We start from the raw sequence: 12224 nt of genomic DNA on the forward strand, positions 1-12224 counted from the left end.
ACCTCTGGCAAGAGTGGAGACAAGAATGTGGCACCTTTAGTGCCTCTCCCAGTGGTGGGAGTTCCTTCTGCGAGGGTGGGGATTGACATTGTTGGTCCCGTAGACCCTCCCACCTCTTCTGGAAACCGATTTATATTGGTTGTGGTAGACCATGCTACCAGGTATCCTGAAGCCATACCTATGAGGACTGTTACTGCTCAGACAGTAGCTACCCTCCTTGGTATCTTTACTAGGGTTGGTTTTCCTAAGAAGGTCATCTCTGACAGGGGGTCAGATTTTATGTCCCACTACATGCAGACCATGTGTAAAAACTATGGAGTGACCTAAAAGTTCTCAACAGCCTACCATCTTCAAACCAATGAGTTGGTGGAGAGGTTTAACAGAACTATGAAGAGCATGATAGGTGCTTTAGAGGAACCCCTTACAAGAAAGTGGGACCTTCTACTGCCATGCCTTCTCTTTGCTTACATAGAAATCCCTCAAGAAGGGGTTGGTTTCAACCCCTTTGAGCTGCTCTATGGTCATCCAGTTAGAGGCCCTTTGGCCTTAATCAAGGAAGGGTTGGAGAGTGTGCCTTCCCTCAAGCCGCCTCATTACGAGTTTGGAGGTAGCCATGCTATTTTTACCAAAATGGGAAGAAGCCTTTCCAACTTTTGCGGGCCCGGTAATTCCCATTCACAGGACCCAAGCCGGTCGTCCCCATTCCCATTTGTGCCCCCATAGGGCTCAATGGCAATGGGGAGGATGGTAACAACGGTCCCGTTTGTAATGGGACCATTGCTACCGTCCTGTTCTGCTCGTTGGTGCCTCTCTGAACGTCTGGTCTGACCAGGCGTGAAGAATGGCCCTGCGAGCAGAACTCGTAATGTGGCGGTAGAGTGACTACCGGTGCCGTTATCACTCTACCACCAGGGTCGTAATGAGCCCCACTGACTATGTGCTAGGTCTCCGGAGGAGAATGGCACTCATGATGACAGAAGCTTCTGATAACTTGAAAGCAGGTCAGGCTCTGGTCAAACATTGGCATGACCAGAAGGCCAACATGGTGGAGTTTACACCAGACCCGCTTGTTCTAGTTATGGTACCTACAAGGCAGAGGGCCTTACAGGACAAATGGATTAGACCCTTCAAGGTTGAGGGCGAACTTGGAGAGGTCAGTTATTTAGTGGACTTGGGCAATCCCAAGGAGGCGCCTAGGGTCTATCACAATAACCGTCTAAAGGCTTATGTTTACAGACCAGAACTAGGAGCTTTGCTTTTAGCCTCTGTTCCGGAGGAGGAGGAGACTGAACCTCTACCTGACCTCCTCAGGGGACAACCTTCAAATGGGAACATTGAAGAAGTAAAACTCTCTTCAGATCTAACACTGCAGCAACAGGAGGAGTGCAACGCTCTGTTAAATCAGTTTGCCTCCCTGCTTGCACTAACACCAGACTTGACCCCTTGGGGCCAGCATGATATTCTCACTGGTGGCAGTCTCCCTGTCAAAAGCAGTGGTTACAGGATGTCAGACAATGTAAGAGCCCACATAAAAGAATAGGTCAAGAAGATGTCTGATCTTGGGGTAATAGAGCCCTCTACAAGTCCATGGGCTAGTCCAGTTGTAGTAGTGCCAAAGGCAGGATCTAAAGAGTTGAGATTCTGTGTGGACTATAGAGCTCTTAATGCATTCACCACGACTGATGCCGATCCTTTACCTAGGACAGATGAGCTAGTGACAAACTTGGTTCAGCCAAGTTCCTCATTACATTTGACCTAACCTTAGGCTATTGGCAAATTGCTCTGACAGACCATTCCAAGGAGAAAACTGCATTTTCTACCGCAAGGGTACCTCTACGAGTTTAAGGTTATGCCTTTTGGATTCAAAAATGCACCTGCTACATTCCAGAGGATGGTGAATCAAGTTCGGAAAGGGATGGAGGACTTCTGCATGGCATACTTGGATGACATTGCAGTGTTCAGTGCACTTGGGAAGAAAATCTTGACCACCTTGAATATGTTTTGCAGCTCTTGAACAGGCCCATCTAACCATAAACGCTAGTAAATGTCAAATTGGTCAGAGCAAAGTGGTCTACCTTGTACATAAGGTAGGAGGAAGTGAAATAAGGCCATTGTCTAGCAAAGTACAAGATGTACAGGAATGGACCACCCCTTCTACTCAAACCGAAGTGAGAGCTGAAGTGCCGCTTTTTTGGAAAGAGCCCATTGCCGCCAACCTTCAAGCTGCTGTGCAGGAGTCCTCCAGACGTCCTCCCTCTTGTCTCCACGAGGAAAGGGAGATGCAAGAGAGATGAGAACTAAACACAAGTGGGAAAAGCAGCAGGGCTACCCCACGGATAGACAGAGATGAGATTGATTTCTCCATGGGGGGGCGTGGAAATATGGGTCAATCAGGAGGCAAGCAGCAGGGAAGCACGGAATTGAGGAGGCTTAGCTTCCAAGAGAACATTGACAGTACCGATGGGGACATAGGGTTTGATGGCGACTTACTGGGGAGTGAGGACAACGGGGATGAGAGAACCCTCTTGCCGCTCCCGAGGGATAAGCCCAGACAGAGACATAGTATGGGGAGACGCCAAGGCCATGGATGGACTAAGGGAGGACAGAGGGGGACGACTGCAGCGTCCTAGAAACATATCGCGCAGCGCAGACAATATCACCCAATATATACACAGAGGCTTCGAAATTTGCCAGGGGAAAGGAAGGGAGAAATGACAAGGGCGTTTACGGCCACCAAAGACACAGGGAAGAAAAGCGGAGGGATGGGGACTGGCTCGGTGCCCACTATTAGAGAAGGGCGACCTCAATATATACTGTAGCAGCAGATCGACAAGGACAATTTAAGATGTAAGTTACCATCATTGACTGCTGGGGCTGGGAACTGGATATGTGAGCTAGAGAGACTGACAGCAGGGACATTTGCGGTGGGTGACATGAAGAGCTTGCTTTCAGCAATTCCCGTGGAGGTTGCAGACGATTTATGGAAAAGAGCTGGTTACCCCGGAGTAACAGTACAGAACAAGGCGCACAATGGCGCGCCGTTCAATAATTGTCGAGCGGCCACATCGCACACTCTAAGGGTGCAGTACCCAGATACCTCGGACATTGGCGCGATTATGGCACGCAACTTGCAAGGATCCTCGGATTGTATTTTACTCCGAGTGTAACACATTTTGTGAATAACAACTGAAAGGACTTCCCCCATTTAAAAAAGACATCAAATAATACCCAAACTATAAAGAGGAGCACATGTGTCAAAACAAGCATTATTATTTCTGTGTAGGATCCAGGAAGTACCTGAGCCATGGACCAAGGTGAGCTGCAGCCATAATTTGGGAGGTGGCACCAAAGGAAATGTGGTTGGTTGGAAAACCTGCAAGAGAAGTGCACGTAGTACATCAGGTTCTGTCGAGGGCACATGTACCCCAAATAACAGACTCAGCAAAATCACTGTAGGGAGGTTTTTACTGCCTGAGAACTGGAAGAGAAATTCAAGTGGGCTCTAGTTGCTAGTGAGGCACGTTACATGTGGTAGAAGGACCCGCTATAGGGGTCGTCTGCATCACATGGGCCTGCAAATTGTACAGGTCCCGATTGGTTGTAGAGCCATACCCTCCAAGGTTGGAGGATGTACTGTTAGGAAGTTCATTGTTAAAGTAACAGACACAATGTAACGTGTCAACTTTCTGAATGAGGCTCATCTGGAAGAACCCTAGATAAATGCAGATGTTTTATTGCTCAGGGGCCACGATTCTGGGATAGGGATACTATGCTGGTTCCCCAACCTATTTCTGCACAGCGATAAGGAAACAATCCTTGGCTCTACCTTTCCTGCCTGATTTTTCAGTTGGATTATTTGGTGAAAGGCTGCCGAATTCAACACATGAAACAGTATTTGAGCAAAGCAAAGTCAAGGTAAACAAACATTGGCATAGACAATAGGTCTGGCTTTGTAATAAAAACTCCTCCAAACGATTTTTTTAGGGTCCACAGGACAAACAAGCACTGGCAAAGACAACAGTTCAGGCTTTTCTATAGGGAGACATGTTTGCCCTATGCATATATCTTGAACATTATAACTTTTGTATATTGCAATTTCTTACAAATCATCAGATTAAAATGAATAACATGTTACCTTACCTTTATAAACCAAAGAAACATTAACATTGCAAATTCTATACAAAAAAAGACATGTTAAGTTATTTAATCAGGGCTGTGCACTGAGGTGAGGAATTGTTAAAAGAATTAAGTGGCAGAGAGCATACTTGATTGAGGAGTTTTTATTACACCAAGAGCTGCTTAATATCTGCAAATAAACAATTAACTTCTGTGATGAATCGGAGGTGTCGCCATGGCTTTAGATAAGGGAAGGTGGCCTTTACACGAGGGCAGGGATGCGAGGCCGCTATCCGATAGGCCCCCTGCGGGTGGTTCTCAAAGGGTGGATCTAATAGGGAGGGAAGACCGCATTGAGAGTAGTGACTATCTCGGGAGAATGTGGTATCCCTTGACCCTCCCACCTTACCCCAATACCCCTCTAATTCCGCACTACCCAATGTCCCCATGTCTTATTGCAATATGTCTCAGCAAGAACTACTGGGACCAGGAAGAGGCAGCGAGTAGTGAAGATCACTGCCAAGAACGAATTTGTACACTGTAGCCTTTCGAGTGGTCCTATTGGTCAGCTGTCATTCAAAGGCAGCGAGGGAAGAGAAGGACCACGTCTTTGTTGTCAGCTCGGCCTGAGCCGAGAGAGTGTCCAGGGACATGCAGGACTGCAGATCAGATAAACAGACGGCGCCCAATGGGTAAGCACACTTGTGGAGGACCCGCGAAGTGGAAAACAGACCGGAGGAGAGGGAAACACCCATCGGTGATCAAAACTTCTGTAGTACCACCAAACTGCCGGCGAGACACGTGGAGGAGCAGGGGAGATTGCAGTGATTGAGGAAAGCTACAGAAACATCTGGGAAGCCTGCAAACAACCGTAGGCGATGGCCAAGACCCTATATGTTCAAGGGTGACTAGTCCCAGGGTTGGAGAGATCCAGCAAGTGCTTGTAGACCACAGTGAAGGACAGAAGGATTACCCACAGGGGCAGAGTGGCCCAGTTAAAGGGGTCTGGGAACCACAACAGTAAGACATACCCCGACCAATAATAAAGCGGAGTATGAACTTTGCAGATAGTAGGGGCATGCACCGACCTTGGCAGGAGAGTTAACCAAGGTCGTGGATCAAAGAGAGATCAGCCAAAGAGAACATTGTCAACAACCAAGTGAAGAAGGTCGGGACCCATATCAGGATGACGTACCCCAACTAGTGATAAAGGGGCATATTAACTTTGCAAACGTATAGGGTACTCACAGACCTTGGCAGGGGAGTAAACCAAGGCTGAGGTTTGAAGAAAGATTAGGTAAAGAGTAACGGGGAGAGTAACCACATGAAAGGGGTCTGGGACCCACGCTGAGGAAACGCACCCCAATCAGTAATAACGAGGAAAATGAACTTTACATACACCAGTGACACTCAGAAACCTTGGCAGGCGAGTAAACCAAGGTTGTGGGTGGAAGTGAAGACAGAGCGAGAGAACTGTGAATCTATGTACATTGAGTACCTTACTTGGCAGGAGCGTGGGCCAAGGAGGGGGTACTGAGAAAAGGGTCAGGGACCCACAACACAGCTTGGGAGAAGAAAAACAGGTTATTCCTCCTCAGTACAATAATTGAGAGATGGGTCTGCCCATCAAGGCTCTGGGACCCACAAGACGGCTTGGAAAAGGTGTCCAGACCATTCTGCTTTGTTGCAGGGCCTATGAGCCAGGCCTGCTCATTAAGGCTATAGAGACAACCTTGGATAAAGTGGAAAGACTAAGGGGAAGGAGTAAGTTGCTTACCCGTAACTCCTGTTCTCCAGAATGGGGTATCTTTCGTAGATTCACATCCTATGACTATTCCCCGGTGACAGGCTGGGAATACTTGTTTACCTTATAGATATATTTTGTAGTAGAATTGTGGGTGCTATCCACCTCGTTATGGGTGAGCTAGCCCCATACAATGGAACATTGAGTGTGAGGCTCCTCCCACCCAGCCTTCCTCAGATTCTGACCAGTCCTACTGGATTTTGTAGTAGACTCTGAGGCCTTTTACCTGGCCAGAGTGGAAGGAGGGCGCGTGTGAATCTATTAAAGATACCAATGCTGGAAAACCGGAGTTACAGGTAAGCAACTTACTCCTTCTCCAGCATTGGCTATTTCGTAGATTCACAGGCTGTGAATCGATTGTAAAGCAGTATGAAATCAGTGGTCATAGGCAGGTAAAACAGCCTCTTACCTTACTGAAATAGACACTGCAGAGCCGCTCTTCCAGTTTGTAGTCTGCTGCATGCTGCTTCTCTAAACTGTAATGTCTAGTAAATCTATGTGTCACCTTCCAGGTTGTCGCCTGGCAAATGTCCCTGAGTGAAACACCTGCCCGTAGCGCAGCAGATGCCCCAGCGGCTCGCGTAGAGTGTGCTCATGGTGGACCCTGGAGCGGCCTTCCCGCTTGTTCGCTGACACGTAGAAATAGCCGATGTGATCCATCTAGCCACACTTTGTTTGGATATTGCTTTTCCTTCATTTGCTGGACCAAAAGCCACAAAGAGCTGTGTTGACTTCGAAAACGGTCTTGTCTTGTGCAAATAGAGCTTGATGGCTCTCTTCAGGTCCAAACAGTGCAGCGCTCTTTCTGCTTGTGTAGTTGGCTGTGGGGAAAATGCAGGCAGCGATATGCTGGTGTTTTTATGAGAATTTGTTGGTACAGTGGGTATGAACTTTAGGTTGGTCATTAGTAGTACTTTATCTTTAGTAGGTTTTTGTTGGCAGAAAAACATGAAAACGTCCCTTTAGAAACTGTTTAACTAGCCTGTCACTAAACAATGACGTATTTCTTTTCCTTGTGTATCGGGAAAAAGCCACCGCATGGACCTTAATGGACGTGGGGCTAAGGCCCTTCGTTGCTAGGAACAGTAGGTTTGGTAGCAGTTGTTCTGGCGCTATGCAAATCGGTTGTAATCTGCCTTGCCCCTGGCACCACCGACAGAATGTTTTCCACTTGAGCCGATATACTTTGTTTGTGGCAGGTGCCCTTGCTGACTCTAGAACGTTTCTTCATTCCTCTGGAATTGCTAGTCTTCCAAACTCTGGGAAGTCAGGAGCCCCGCTATTAACTGCAAGGAGTGTTGATTGTGGTGTAAAATCTTCCCGTGATCTTGGGAGATGATGTGCGGATGCCTGCGTAGTCGTATTGGGCGATCTACCAGCAGCTGTTGAAGGTCGGAGTACCACGTTTGCCTTGGCCAATCCGGTGCAATGAGAATTACTTTGCACGGATGAGCCATGATTTTCTGTATCATCCGATGTATGATCGGAAGGGGGGGGTGTAGGCGAACAGGCCCGTCCACGGGAACGAGAATGTGTTTCCCCTGGAGCCTTTCTGCTGAGTTCTGCTTGCGTACGCTCAGCACCTCTTGTTGCTGGCTGATACAAATAAGTCTATGTCCACGTGACCCCACTGCTTGAATACTCTCTGCAGTTGTTGGTGGTTGATCTCTCATTCATGAGATTGAGTTGACTGCCTAATCAGACTGTTTGCAATGCTGTTCGGGACTTCTGGCAGGTGAAAGGCTTGAAGGCTCATCTGTTTGGTTATTGCCCATTTCCAGATGATTTGGGCTTCCTGTGATAATGTCATGGATTGTGTACCCCTTGTTTTCTGATATAATACTTTGTGGTTTTTTTGTCTGTTAGTATTCTGACCGTGCTGCCCTTGAGGGCTGGGAGGAAGGACTTGCGAACTGCCCTTAGCTCCAGTCGATTGATGTGCATTTTGGCGCATTCAGCTGTGCTTAAGCCCTTGACGTGCAGGTGACCGATGTGTCCCCCCCATCCTGTGATGAATGCCTCTGTGATTATTGTTTTGTCGGGGTCTGGTTCCTGGAACTGACTCAAGTTGTGATAGTGCTTCCAGCATTGCAGCTTGCTAGCAATGTCAGGGCTTGATGTAAACGTTGTCCTCCTACGAGCCCGACGCTTGTGACCAGTTTCTGGCTACCAATTCTTGCAGGTGCTGCATGTAGAGCCTGCAATTTGGGATCAGAGGGATACACAACAACATCGTCCTTAGCAGACGCATGCACTTGCATACATAGATGAATGTTTTTGGCTTGAGCGTTGGCACTAGTGTGAGCTAGTGTGAGCTACGCGCTTACCCTTTGTGAGGAGGGTCGCATCTCTGTTCCTGTGCAGCAAAGTGTGCCCCTAGGAAAAACAGATTCTTTGACGGCTTCAGTGAAGATGTTTTGTAGTTTATGGAAAAACCCAATTTCTGGAGTGTTCGTACCATCTCCGATATGGAGTGTTGCACCTTGTGCAATGATTGTGCTCTTATTAAACAATTGTCTAAATATGGGTAGACGTGGTGGCTTTTCCTTCGGAGGGCTGCTGCAATGGGCACTAAGCTTTTGGTAAATGTTGTTGGTGCCGACTTCAGACCGAATGGTAGTACTCAGAATTGGTAATGTATGTTGTTGACCATGAACCTTAGAAACTTTCTGTGTCTGGAATGTATTGGAATGTGGACATAGGCATCCTGCAAGTCTAGGGATCCCAGGAAGTTGTCCCATTGAATGGCAGTGATGACTTTTTGCAGCGTTACCATTTGGAATTTTTTTCTTTTTATAAACCGGTTGAGACTGCACAAATCTAAAATTGTACGCCAAGTGCCATCCGGTTTCTTGACTACAAAGTAACGTTAGTACACCCTGCAGCACCTTTACTTGCTTGCCACCCTTTCAATGGCTTTTTTCTGAAGCATTTGCCGCATCTCCTGTATTAAAACTTGAATGTGACTTTGCACTTGTGCATTGGGTGGTATGTTGGGAGGGGGTTTAGAAATTCTAGGAGGTGACCATGTGTGATTGCTTGAAGGACCCACCTGTCTGTGGTTATGTAATGTGATTGGTGGACGTGATTTGACACATTCCTACCAACTTGACCCCAGGTGAGGGCATAGTCATGGTTATGGCTTTTCTTGTTTCTCCCTTTTGGAGTTAGTTCCTTGCCTGCGTCGCTGAGGTTGCTGGAAATCTTTAGATTTGTTATACCCCTGGAAGGACCTCCTATATCCCTGGGAGTAATATGTTCCCTTGTTACATGTTCAGCCACCCTTGCTAGAGGTGGAAGTGTAGTTCCTTCCAGACGCCCCTCTAAAGGGTCGATATGTTTTACTGTTTTGCAAGTAGATGAGTGAGCAGACTATGTCGGTGTTTTTTTTATTGCCTTAAGTGCTTCGTCGATTTTAGTGCCAAATAGGTCATCCACTTCAATGGGCATGTCTACTACCTTGTGCTGGACATCCTGCCTAAAGTCTGTGCATTTCAACCAACCCTGTCTTCTCATGACCACACTGTTCCCAAATAGTTTGAAGCCCGTTTCGGCCAGGTCCACTGCCATATCAATGTTCTTCTCCTTCCTTTAGCAAAACAGAAAGGTGATGGCTGGAAGGTTTTGAATTAATCATAACCACGGGCAAAGCTCTGGGCAACCCTCCAGACCATCGTTTTTCAGCCTGCCAAGCCATTACAGAAGGGGAAAAACCATATGCAAATCAGGCTTGGTCCTACCCCAAAAGGGGCAGTCCAGCCCGAACTGCTAGGTCACATCCCTTCTGCACGAGACCACTAGACCACAATCCCCAGACATGTTTCAGCCTTGTTGGGCGTCATCAGTGAGGAGTAGCTTGGGTCTCTAGGAACGGCAGACTCGGGACCCACGTCTGGGTATACCCGTCCTCACTGATGACGCCCAACAAGGCTGAAACATGTCTGGGGATGCTTGTGGTCTCGTGCAGAAGGGATGTGACCTAGCAGTTCGGGCTGGACTGCCCCTTTTGGGGTAGGACCATGCCTGATTTGCATATGGTTTTTCCCCTTCTGTAATGGCTTGGCAGACTGAAAAACGATGGTCTGGAGGGTTGCCCAGAGCTTTGCCCGTGGTTATGATTTATTCAAAACCTTCCAGCCATCACCTTTTCGTTTTGCTAAAGTCACCCCGAGTGGGACGGGTATGCCCAGACGTGGGTCCCGAGTCTGCCGGGCCTAGAGACCCAAGCTACTCCTCACTGATGACGCCCAACAAGGCTGAAACATGTCTGGGGATGCTTGTGGTCTCGTGCAGAAGGGATGTGACCTAGCAGTTCGGGCTGGACTGCCCCTTTTGGGGTAGGACCATGCCTGATTTGCATATGGTTTTTCCCCTTCTGTAATGGCTTGGCAGACTGAAAAACGATGGTCTGGAGGGTTGCCCAGAGCTTTGCCCGTGGTTATGATTTATTCAAAACCTTCCAGCCATCACCTTTTCGTTTTGCTAAAGTCACCCCGAGTGGGACGGGTATGCCCAGACGTGGGTCCCGAGTCTGCCGGGCCTAGAAACCCAAGCTACTCCTCACTGATGACGCCCAACAAGGCTGAAACATGTTTGGGGATGCTTGTGGTCTCGTGCAGAAGGGATGTGACCTAGCAGTTCGGGCTGGACTGCCCCTTTTGGGGTAGGACCATGCCTGATTTGCATATGGTTTTTCCCCTTCTGTAATGGCTTGGCAGACTGAAAAACGATGGTCTGGAGGGTTGCCCAGAGCTTTGCCCGTGGTTATTATTTATTCAAAACCTTCCAGCCATCACCTTTTCGTTTTGCTAAAGTCACCCCGAGTGGGACGGGTATGCCCAGACGTGGGTCCCGAGTCTGCCGGGCCTAGAGACCCAAGCTACTCCTCACTGATGACGTCCAACAAGGCTGAAACATGTCTGGGGATGCTTGTGGTCTCGTGCAGAAGGGATGTGACCTAGCAGTTCGGGCTGGACTGCCCCTTTTGGGGTAGGACCATGCCTGATTTGCATATGGTTTTTCCCCCTCTTTAATGGCTTGGCAGACTGAAAAACGATGGTCTGGAGGGTTGCCCAGAGCTTTGCCCGTGGTTATGATTTATTCAAAACCTTCCAGCCATCACCTTTTCGTTTTGCTAAAGTCACCCCGAGTGGGACGGGTATGCCCAGACGTGGGTCCCGAGTCTGCCGGGCCTAGAGACCCAAGCTACTCCTCACTGATGACGCCCAACAAGGCTGAAACATGTCTGGGGATGCTTGTGGTCTCGTGCAGAAGGGATGTGACCTAGCAGTTCGGGCTGGACTGCCCCTTTTGGGGTAGGACTATGCCTGATTTGCATATGGTTTTTCCCCTTCTGTAATGGCTTGGCAGACTGAAAAACGATGGTCTGGAGGGTTTCCCAGAGCTTTGCCCGTGGTTATGATTTATTCAAAACCTTCCAGCCATCACCTTTTCGTTTTGCTAAAGTCACCCCGAGTGGGACGGGTATGCCCAGACGTGGGTCCCGAGTCTGCCGGGCCTAGAGACCCAAGCTACTCCTCACTGATGACGCCCAACAAGGCTGAAACATGTCTGGGGATGCTTGTGGTCTCGTGCAGAAGGGATGTGACCTAGCAGTTCGGGCTGGACTGCCCCTTTTGGGGTAGGACCATGCCTGATTTGCATATGGTTTTTCCCCTTCTGTAATGGCTTGGCAGACTGAAAAACGATGGTCTGGAGGGTTGCCCAGAGCTTTGCCCGTGGTTATGATTTATTCAAAACCTTCCAGCCATCACCTTTTCGTTTTGCTACCTTCTCCTTCCTTAAGCATTGACATTGCTTCTTTTTTTTTATCACCTGGCAGATGATCTAGTTAAGGGGCCATTCTATGCCACATTTCCCGATCGTAGCGAGATATGATTGCCAATGAGTTAGCTGCCTTAACTGTGGAGGCTGCAATTTTGATTACTTTCTTTCCAAAGGCGTCCAGCTTTCACCCCACGTTTTCTGGCGGTACTGAGCATTCTTGTGTTTGAGAATGTGCCTTCCTGCTTGCTGCCGTTGACACAACAGATGTGTGGGTTGAGAGTTAGGCACTTAGGTGATGAGTCTGGTGCCTTATACTTCTTATACCATCTGCCTTTAATAGCCGGCTGGGTAAAAGGGTGTTTAAGGGTCCGTAGACAAATGAACAGATTCCCCTTTTTTTTGCCATCGTCGAGGCCCTGGACGGGCTCATAGGCGAATTAACGATTTTGTGGCTGACAAGGAATTTGTCGTCGTCGAGACAGTGGACGGGCTTGAAGACGAATTACCAGATTTTCCG

This window comes from Ambystoma mexicanum, chromosome 6p, assembly GCF_040938575.1.
Source record: "Ambystoma mexicanum isolate Mex_15411 chromosome 6p, UKY_AmexF1_1, whole genome shotgun sequence".
In the NCBI taxonomy this organism is placed as follows: domain Eukaryota; kingdom Metazoa; phylum Chordata; class Amphibia; order Caudata; family Ambystomatidae; genus Ambystoma; species Ambystoma mexicanum.